The sequence below is a fragment of the Rutidosis leptorrhynchoides genome, chromosome 3, assembly GCF_046630445.1.
Source record: "Rutidosis leptorrhynchoides isolate AG116_Rl617_1_P2 chromosome 3, CSIRO_AGI_Rlap_v1, whole genome shotgun sequence".
Lineage (NCBI taxonomy): Eukaryota > Viridiplantae > Streptophyta > Magnoliopsida > Asterales > Asteraceae > Rutidosis > Rutidosis leptorrhynchoides.
The window spans coordinates 61,499,798-61,511,870 of record NC_092335.1 but is presented as its reverse complement, the minus strand read 5'-3'; positions in this window follow the sequence as shown (position 1 = coordinate 61,511,870).

Below are 12,073 nucleotides of genomic sequence, written 5' to 3'. Positions count from 1 at the left end.
TTAACTAACCCAAAACAGCCCGCGGTGTTACTACGACGGCGTAAATCCGGTTTTACGGTGTTTTTCGTGTTTCCAGGTTTTAAATCATTAAGTTAGCATATCATATAGATATAGAACATGTGCTTAGTTGATTTTAAAAGTCAAGTTAGAAGGATTAACTTTTGTTTGCGAACAAGTTTAGAATTAACTAAACTTCGAATAAGATAGCTTTATATGTATGAATCGAATGATGTTATGAACATCATTACTACCTTAAGTTCCTTGGATAAACCTACTGGAAAAGAGAAAAATGGATCTAGCTTCAACGGATCCTTGGATGGCTCGAAGTTCTTGAAGCAGAATCATGACACGAAAACAAGTTCAAGTAAGATCATCACTTGAAATAAGATTGTTATAGTTATAGAAATTGAACTAAAGTTTGAATATGATTATTACCTTGTATTAGAATGATAACCTACTGTAAGAAACAAAGATTTCTTGAGGTTGGATGATCACCTTACAAGATTGGAAGTGAGCTAGCAAACTTGAAAGTATTCTTGATTTTATGTAACTAGAACTTGTAGAATTTATGAAGAACACTTAGAACTTGAAGATAGAACTTGAGAGAGATCAATTAGATGAAGAAAATTGAAGAATGAAAGTGTTTGTAGGTGTTTTTGGTCGTTGGTGTATGGATTAGATATAAAGGATATGTAATTTTGTTTTCATGTAAATAAGTCATGAATGATTACTCATATTTTTGTAATTTTATGAGATATTTCATGCTAGTTGCCAAATGATGATTCCCACATGTGTTAGGTGACTCACATGGGCTGCTAAGAACTGATCATTGGAGTGTATATACCAATAGTACATACATCTGAAAGCTGTGTATTGTACGACTATGAATACGGGTGCATACGAGTAGAATTGTTGATGAAACTGAACGAGGATGTAATTGTAAGCATTTTTGTTAAGTAGAAGTATTTTGATAAGTGTATTGAAGTCTTTCAAAAGTGTATAAATACATATTAAAACACTACATGTATATACATTTTAACTGAGTCGTTAAGTCATCGTTAGTCGTTACATGTAAGTGTTGTTTTGAAACCTTTAGGTTAACGATCTTGTTAAATGTTGTTAACCCAATGTTTATAATATCAAATGAGATTTTAAATTATTATATTATCATGATATTATCATGTATGAATATCTCTTAATATGATATATATACATTAAATGTCTTTACAACGATAATCGTTACATATATGTCTCATTTAAAAATCATTAAGTTAGTAGTCTTGTTTTTACATATGTAGTTCATTGTTAATATACTTAATGATATGTTTACTTATCATAGTATCATTTAACTATATATATATCCATATATATGTTATCATATAGTTTTTACAAGTTTTAACGTTCGTGAATCACCGGTCAACTTGGGTGGTCAATTGTCTATATGAAACATATTTCAATTAATCAAGTCTTAACAAGTTTGATTGCTTAACATGTTGGAAACATTTAATCATGTAAATATCAATCTCATTTAATATATATAAACATGGAAAAGTTCGGGTCACTACACCTACGCCCATAAAGCATTTCGTAAGGTGGCATCCCGATACTAGTATGATAACTATTATTGTACGAGAATTTCACCAAAGGCAAATGCTCATCCCAACTACCACCGAAGTCAATGATGCACGCCTGTAGCATATCTTCCAAAGTTTGATTCATATGTTCGGTTTGACCGTCCGTTTAAGGATGATACACCGTGCTCAACTTCAATTGCGTACCCATATCTTCATGAAACTTTTTCCAAAACCGAGATGTAAAACGGGTATCTCGATCCGAAATAATAGAAATAGGAACTCCATGTCGCGAGACCACTTCCTTGATAAACAACTTAGCCAAGGCCTCCGACGATATCACTTCTTTAATGGGAAGAAACAAAGTGCTTTTTGTCAATCGGTCAACTATAACCCAAATCGAATCGAATTGGGTTCTCGCCGTTTTAGGTAACTTTGTAATGAAATCCATGGTAATGTGCTCCCATTTCCATTTCTGGATTTCTAACGGTTGCAACTTACCATACGGCTTTTGGTGTTCGGATTTTACTTGTAAACACGTGACACATTGCTCAACATACTTCACAACATCACGTTTCATGCCCGGCCACCAATAATCTTTTTTCAAGTCATGATACATTTTCGTCGCGCCCGGATGAATGGAATATTTTGACTTATGTGCTTCATCAAGTAGCACCCGTCGGTAATTACCCATCTTAGGCACCCACACCCTTCCTTTAAAAGACAACAAACCACGCGGACCCATAGTAATAAACTCCGATTGGCCCACGATTCGCTCCGCATGCTTGTTGTGAACATAAGCCTCATTTTGTATCTCACCAAGCTTCTCAAGAAAATCGTTGGAAATAATCAAACGTAACGATCCTACTTTTATCGCCGGGTGTTGACTCTTTCGACTCAACGCATCCGCGACCACGTTCTCCTTACTCGGATGGTAATGTATCTCACAATCGTAGTCTTTCACCATATCCATCCACCTACGTTGACGATATTTCAAATCTCTTTGAGTGAAAAGATGTTTCAAATTCTTATGATCCGAATATATCATACACTTGACACCATACAAGTAATGGCGCCAAATTTTCAACGCATGTACCACCGCCGCCATTTCAAGATCATGAGTCGGGTACCTCGTTTCATGTTCCTTTAATTGTCGAGAGGCATAAGCAATAACTTTACCCCTTTGCATAAGAACACACCCGAGCCCATTTAAGGAAGCATCACAATAAACCACCATGTCTTCTACCCCTTCCGGCAACACTAACACCGGAGCTTGACACAACTTCTCTTTTAACAATTGAAAAGCAATTTCTTGCTCGTTCTCCCAATTAAACTTAGCATTCTTCCTCGTCAATTTCGTCAATGGAGAAGTAATCTTAGAAAAGTCTTGGATAAACCGACGATAATAACCGGCCAATCCGAGAAAACTTCGGATTTCCGTAGGCGTAGTCGGTCGTCCCCAACTCTTCACCGTCTCGATCTTCCCCGGATCTAATTGAATACCGTATTCGTTCACAATATGACCAAGGAATTAAACTTCCCTTAGCCAAAATTCACATTTGGAGAACTTTGCCTACAATTTCTCCTTTCGTAGCGTCTTCAATACTTCACGCAAATGACGTTCATGCTCGTTCATACTTTTCGAGTAGACTAGTATGTCGTCAATGAACACTATTACCGACTTGTCCAACATAGGTTGGCACACTCGGTTCATAAGATCCATGAATGCCGCCGGTGCATTCGTAAGGCCAAAAAGCATCACCACAAATTCAAAATGCCCATACCGCGTTCTAAAAGCCGTTTTCTCAATATCTTCCTCACGGACCCGCATTTGGTGATAGCCGGACCGTAGGTCGATCTTAGAGAAATACGTTGCACCTTGAAGTTGATAAAATAAATCGTCAATCCTAGGTAATGGATAACGATTCTTGATCGTCACTTTATTCAACTCACGGTAATCAATGCACATACGCATACTACCATCTTTCTTCTTCACAAATAACACCGAAGCGCCCCACGGTGAAGAACTCGGTCGAATAAAACCCTTCTCGAGCAATTCTTGAATTTGATTTAACAACTCTTGCATCTCCATTGGCGCTAAACGATAAGGAGTTTTAGCAATGGGGGTAGCCCCCGGAACCAACTCGATGCGAAATTCAACTTGTCTTTCCGCCGGAACACCCGATAATTCGTCCGGAAAAACGTCTTCGAAATCACTAACAACCGGAATTTCACGAATGGGTGGCGGCTCATTACGAGTATCAACAATATGAGCAAGGAAAGCCATGCCGCCAGTAACAACATGACGATGTGCCCGTGCAAAAGTGCATATCGGCACCGGTCTCCTCCGCCTATCACCATGAATAATCAACTCTCCCCCACTTGGGGTCTTCACACGAATAAACTTATCATGGCATGCAATATCGGCTCTATAACGATCAAGCCAATCCATACCAACGACAATATCAAAGTCGCCCAAGGTCATTGGAATAAGATTAATTTTAAAGGTTTCGGCACCAAAAACAACATCACAATTTTCACACACATCAACCACTAGCACCGTCTTACCGTTCGCTATTTCGACTTCTACCGGACGACTCAACTTAGCTAATGGTCTATCAAGTTTAGGCACAAATTTAGGAGACACAAACGACAAATTTGAACCGCTATCAAAAAGAATCCTCGCCGGATTAGAATTAACCATGAAAGTACCTGAGACAACTTCGTTCGATTGTTTGGCTTCATCATTAGTCATCAAGTAGTTGCGACCCCTAGCCGTACCCGCCACCTTCTCTAACCGCTTCACATTATCATTTCGCAAATCGGGACACTCCGGCTTCTTATGCCCCTCTTTGCCGCAATTAAAACAAGTGATTTTGTTTCCGGAAGGTGGTTTCGGACACTCACGAGCCATATGACCAGGTTGCCCACAGTTGTAGCACGTATAAGAAAACCCGCCGGTAGTGCCCTTCTTCGCACTATTGACACTTTCGGCCCCCCTCTTGCTCTTGCTCTTCTTGCTTGAGGCGTTAGAGTAACTAGAACCTTCAAACTTTCTTTTAGAAAACATGAAATCACTCTTTCTTGGAACCTCCAGCTCAAAACCCCGAGCCAACTCGAACAATTCATCAAAATACTTAGCCATACCCCGACTAATCTTCCCCTTGTACTCATCATTCAAAGTACGGTAGAAATCCTTCATGAGCTTATGATCATCACCCACATATTCCGGGCAAAAATGAGTCTTTGCCAAGAATGTATACTTGAGGGTAACCAAATCCATGGAACCTTGTTGCAAATGGTGCAACTCGTCCCGGATTCTATCGAGATCGGATGAAGTTCGGTATTCTCTGAAAAATTCTTTCTTAAACTCCTCCCATGTCAAGCCCATACATTGTTCTTCACCATACAAGTTGATTTTATCGTCCCACCACAACTTAGCTTCTTCGCGTAACATGCTAGAACCATACCTCGTCTTCCTTTCGGGAGGACATTCCGCGGTACAGAAAGCTCCCTCAATATCGGAGATCTAACATGTACTTTTTAAAGGATCCCGCACCCCATTAAACATCGGGGGTTGAGCATCCTTGAAGTTCTTGTAGTGGAAGTCCCGCCTTCCTTCACCTCCTTCACCGCGAGGGTAGATATTCCTAGCGTCAAGGGCCTCTTCGATAGTGGCCTTCATTCGTTCATTAATTAGATCGGTTATTTGCTCATCAACCGAATCTTGGAAGACCTTTCGAACGTTCGCAAGAAAATCCGATTTTAACTTCTTAAAGATGGCCTCGACCTTGGTTGAGAACTCGGCGTCCCCGCTTGTACTTCCGTTATCATGTTCGGGACCGTTTCTCGTCTTCATTCTATAAAACGAATTAGGTTAAACCACAGAACGGAAGGACAGATTACATATATACATACATATACGCCACACTACTCCATCTCGCTCAACAATCGTCGTACATTACTTGTTTGACACGATTTGCACTCGTAGTGATGGTAGCTAGTCATTACTACGCGAGCACGTCGCGTTAACTCGCTAGTACAACGTCCATCTCGCTTGATGATTGCTAAACACAACACAACAAATAGCGTATGATTAGTTCACATAAACCTATGCACTAACATCCCGATCCGACCCAAAGTCCTACAAGTCCCGCATAAACGCGCACACAAAAAGTCTAAGTCTAGGCGCCTATCTCAAGTCACCTAAATCCCTTAGACCATGCTCTGATACCACTTGTAACAACCCAAACCAACCCTCGACCAAACCACGCGAAAATACAAAATATAAAAAAAAAATTCCTGTGCAGCATACCCGTGCGGCGCGCCAGGTAGGGGCGCGGCGCGCCAAAGTGGTCTGTCCGGAAAGTTTTAAAATGCGAAAAAGATCGGCAAGTTCCCGACATTTTTAGACGACAAGCTTTTAACCACACATTCAAATATGTAAAACTATCACGATTCAAACATAAAAATGATGTTTTACAAGTGGGGCCCACATCGGCCGTTTTACGAGTTTAATACAATTTACGAGTTTCGACCACCAAAAAGTTTAAGTTCCAAACTACACAATGAGCATGGCGTTTGGGATTAAACTACCCAACTATCGGTCAAACTCCAAGAGCTACTATAGCCAAGAGCGTCCCCTAGCATCAAGCGGGATCTCTAGTCCAAAACGATGCCCTTACCCTTGTCCAAAACCGAACCTATAAAATGGTAAACAACGAGAGGGTAAGTAAAGCTTAGTGAATGCAATAATTATACGAATACCTATATAATTATACCTACTTGCATACACTTACACACCAAACCGCAAACACGCTAGCATACACATTTAGCTTACCGTCACAATAACGAGCTATAAATCACCAATACTACAAGCTAGCATAACAACCGCATATGAATATAACTTAAATAATATAATATGCTTACAACACAAATAACCATGGTTAACCAATAGTACAAGGGAACGGCGCTCGCGAAAACGCCATCGGTGTTCACAACATCCGTTAGGGCACTTAACACCTCGCACCACTAACCCCTAGGGTGGCACCTTAACACCTCGGCACATCACCCCGAGTGGCATCTTATCACCTCGATGCATCACTCATTATTTTACGGAGTGGTGTCTTAACACCTCGACACTACACTCCTAGGTGGCATCTTAACACCTCGATGCTACACCCGATTGGCATCTTATCACCTCGATGCTACACTCTTCACGTGAAACGTGGTGTCTTAACACCTCGACACTACACCTTTCACGCTACAACAAATAGATACATTATATACATACGCATATAATTATTCCACTCACCTCAAAGTCTTGTGAAAAGATACCCGAGCTTGCAAGACCTCAAAGTAACGTACCTATCATATTATACACATCATCAAACGCAAACTCAAGTCGGTCAACCAAACCCTTTCACCATTCTAAGCCATTTTGACCCAATGGTGCAATTTCAACCCATTTGCACCCTTAACCCTAAATTGGGTCAACACACACCAAAACCCTAATCATTCGTCAAGATGGGTTTAAAACACATTTAGGTCACAAGGCTAACTCGTTTTCATAATTGCTAGGCCACTTAGGTCATTAAAGACTCATTTGACCCATTTCAAGGTCAACACACCCATTTGGGTCATCCATACCCAATAACACCCATTTACATATTATTAAAGTGTTCTAGCACTAACTAACTAAATTTAAGACTAAAAAGTCCAATTAACACATTCAACCCTAGGTTAGTCATCAATGAGCCTTCATAACCCATATTCACCCAAAATCCCCAAAATACTAACAAGATGGGTCTTTGGTTTATCACTAGCCCAAACCCTAACCCTTAAAGCAATTAAAGTACGAAATTGGGTTTTATAACTTACCAACACAATCACCACGTAGCTATCGACTAGATGAACAACTTTAAAACTTGCATCAAGACCCGATTCAACCTCTTTCACCCTTTAATGGAGCTCTCTCTCTCTCAAGGATTGCACTCTCTCACTAAAATTCAATTGTAGGAGATAAGGTTGTTGTGAGAGTAGTAAATGAGCTCCCCAAAACTGATCTAGGGTATTAAATTCGGCCCCAAAGTGAAATTACACAATTGCCCTCAAAATATCTATTTTAAAAGAAGAGGAGAATCTGTCGCAGACAGATGGCGCGGCGCGCCACCTAGCCGCGCGGCGCGCGACCTCCCAGTTCAGCATCTTTTATCTTTTTTAATTATGTGCAACAAAAACCCCAAACTTGAGTAACTTTTATACACATATGTACAATACAAATATTCGGGTCTTACATATATATATATATATATATATATATATATATATATATATATATATATATATATATATATATATATATATATATATATATATATATATATATATATATATATATATATATATATATATATATATATATATATATATATATATATATATGATTTCAAGTTATTTAGTAAACGATAGTAACATTCGATTATTGATTCGATTGATATTTAGATAAGTTAACTAAAACGTTTAAGATGAACCAGTAAAACACTAATTTGCTACAGTATTTTCGAATTGCTACAGGACCCGAAAAGCTACAGTGTTTTCGAAAATCACTATTTGCTACAGTAAAAAACTATTTGCTACAGTAACTTTGCTACAGTAAAATACTATTTCAAAATGAAAATGTATATATGTATATGTATATACTACGAGACGATGATTTATAGAAGCAAATAACCAAAACACTTAATTGATTAAAGCTACACTTCGAGTGACATAGTTTATCCATGATTAAGTTTAATTTTTGATAAAGGTACACGTCGCGTAACGAAAAGTACTAGTTTTCTAAGCGTACGAAAATGCATTCGAGAAACCAAAACCGGGACATAAGTCGAGTGACAACGTACGAGTCATCGGACCAAAAATTACAAGTCAACTATGAACGTGAATTTAATATAATATATAATTAATTATATAAATTAAATATATTATATATATTATATAATAATATGTCGACAAGCTAAACAACAAACGATCATGAGCTGGAAATAGGGGCCATGCGATCGCATGGTTTCCCCTCACATTTCCCATGCGATCGCATGGTGTGAGTTGGTGGCTCAAGTCTATAAAATTCGACGTTTTGGTTCATTTGTTGCACACTTCCTCTGATCTTATATTACACCATAATTATTTATTTATTTTATTATTAATTATTATTATTAGTCCTAATATTATTAGTAGTATTGGTATTAATATTATTAGTATTATACATAAAATACTACGACGGAGTCATGAGCGTGTCACTTTCAAAATGGGTTTTCAAGCGGGATAGAGCTAAGGAAAGTATGGATTATAATTATGGAGGTTATGGGTAATGTCTGCGGGTATTATTTGCAAGTCAAACCTAGTGTTTATCATCTCTGTTGCGTCTACGCACTTTCCTGCTATATTGAATCACAATATTGATACGTGAGCATTCATATCTTATCTTTTATATATTAATAGTGTATCCATGGCTAGTGCTCGAGTATATATGTTTATGCATGCTTGTATGCTAAATTTTGTCATTAAACAGTTTATGATGAATCACGAATTAAATACATATATTACTGATAAAAGGTTTATGATATGCATGTTTTTGGAAAGCTGGCGAAAAATCAATAACTTTTCATTTAGAAATCGCGTAATTTCGATGAACGAATTTAAAGATATGGTCAACTGAATTATGATTAACATTAATTGAAATTGCTTTTGAATCTGCAATTGATATTTAAACAACTTGTTTATAAGATTGATAAATTGAATTTTCAAATATTACTAGTCGAGTAAATGAATTTTTATGTAAGTCACGTCTCGTCTTGTTGAGCAATTGTCAAAACTGATTGTTTTATCATATTTTAAAGCCTTATAAAAACTATAATTTAATTTTACAAGAATTGGAAAACTATGTGAAATGTTAAAATGTTTCGATTGACATGATCATTCAACTATAGTATTGAGTTAAATTGACTTTTTGAAATGACTTTTGATAACTTTTGTATGTCGATCTCGAGCATTAGGATTGTGATACACTATGACCTGACCTAGCTTGATAGACATTTATTGACCAACATATGTTCTCTAGGTTGAGATCTACGGTTATTTGGTATTCTGAGTTTCGGTCACATTTCGGTGAACGACTTTATGTGCTGCAAAGGTGAGTTTCATTTGCTCCCTTTTTAATTGCTTTTGCAATCTATATTTTTGGGCTGAGAATACATGCACTTTATTTTAAATGCAATGGACACAAGTACATACTAAATTCTACACTGAGTTTGAACCAAAAATCTCTTAGCTTTGGCTATTCGAAACGTGGGCAAAAGTAGAAAAGTCTATTAATTTGATAACTTATATAATTTTTAGTTTTATAACTAATAGGATAATTAGTAAATGCACCACATTGTAGCTAAAATTTGGTAAAAAGTGTATTATGGAAAATTTTGAGAATATGTTGGAAACTCTTTCTGACATGCGAAATCAATTAAATCAATACTCTCAAATGAGTGTTGATGAAAATTCATTCGGTCAATCTTGGATCACGAATGACGAAACAATAACTGGTTGTGAAATCTGTGGAGATTATCACTCAACTTGGGAATGTTTTTATTACGTTCCTATGAAAAATTATGCACCCATAGAACCTGAATGGAATGATTATGAAGAATACAATTCAAATTGGGATTATTCCCAAGAATATATCCAAACTCAACAACCAGAAGACGAGGAACATTATGTGTCTGAAAATCTTTTAGACAATATGAAAATCAAACTCGAAGAACTCGATGCTCAAAATGAACAAATGAGAGAGTTTGTAAATCAGCAAGCTGAAACTCTATCAGATTACACACCTATTGATCTGAGGAGTATTGTGCAAGAAAATCTCATATCATCGAATTTTGATGAATTCGAGAGCTTCAAAATCACCAGTTATCCTGATGATACTTTTTATTCAGCTTTACCAATTTCACAATATATCGACACATTAGCCTCTACCGACGAAATCATCGATCCATCAATGGATGAAGAAGAAGTAAGGGTGACAAATTGGTACTCTTGGGAAAACGATAACGTTGAAAATTTTACCCCCGAGACCAAAATGGTGGGACCGATAAGTACCATTAATGAAGAAGAATTTGCTTCAATCCCGAAATTCACCATTCCACAACCTTCCAACCCAATATTCTCAATAGACGAGTCATCTATCAAAGATGAACTACAAGCTGTAATAGATATTAACACCTCGAATTTCACCCAATTGGGTAATAGAGTTGAAAACTTTGATCCCGAGAATGAACGAAAGGAAATGTTAGGAATTGTCCACCCTATAGAAATATGTATGTCGGTGTATATCGATCCATCTGACCAAGAACCAGAAAAGAGACATATCCATTTACTAAAAGCTACACTTAAAAAAGAATTAAGTAGTGACGATCGGGTGGGTCTAAACTTTAAACCCATTGATATATTTTATACCACCCGAGATGTAAATAACTTGGTCACTATTTTAATTCGTGGAACTTATTCTACCGACTTCACATATCGTCAGCTAAGTATGGGGAAGTCTAACCCCACTTAACGTTAAATTCGGGGTTCGGGTCAGTGCATAACTCGTTAATGAACATACATGATAAGTTAGGGTAAAATACGCATTTTCAAAAAAATTAACAAATAGTTCAGAAAAGCAACCGTTTTTGAAGAAAAACATGTGTGATAAAACAACAAAAGAAATGAACGATGAGGCGCGCCATCTCTCATTCGACGAGCTTTGCAATTACAAACTGGGTATTTTTAATCACTTTTCTACACTAATCACCCTCATGAATTTTTAAATATAGCCTGATTTCATGCAAATGAGGGCATTGCATGATCTCAAGTGTGGGGAAGGGTTATAAATTCTCTCGGGTTTATACTTATTTTATTTTCTAAATATTGTGAAATTTTTAAAAATTTTCAACTAAATGAATTCAAAATCATGTTTATACATATTTATGAACGATAAAACTAGGTGATAATACCGAAATTATTGTTACCTCGGAAAGGACATAAATTGAGAAACAACCTAAAACGCTTGAATTCATTTAAAATGGAATAAAGGAAAATAAAAAGGCAAAGAAAAAGCCAAGTGTGGGGAGAATGTACCAAGTTATTCAATTAAAAACTATCTATCACATGTTTCTGTAAAGTTATTGCAGGTACTTCTATTTTGGACTAAATTAACTGTTTTACCCGATTTATTGTAATACTTTTGAAAGAATAGATGGATCTACACGATGAATCAATTCCATCATTAAAAGGAACTAAAGTATTCCAAAAAAGACACGCGCTTTCTTGATTTAGGTTAGGAAGTTGTCGTCCAGACCAGCTGTAGGTTGACGAAAAATCCAGAAAAGTCATCTCTAAAATCAGCAGGAAATCCACGGACCTCAGCATCAAACAGGGTCGCCAAGTGGTCAGACTTATCCTAACCA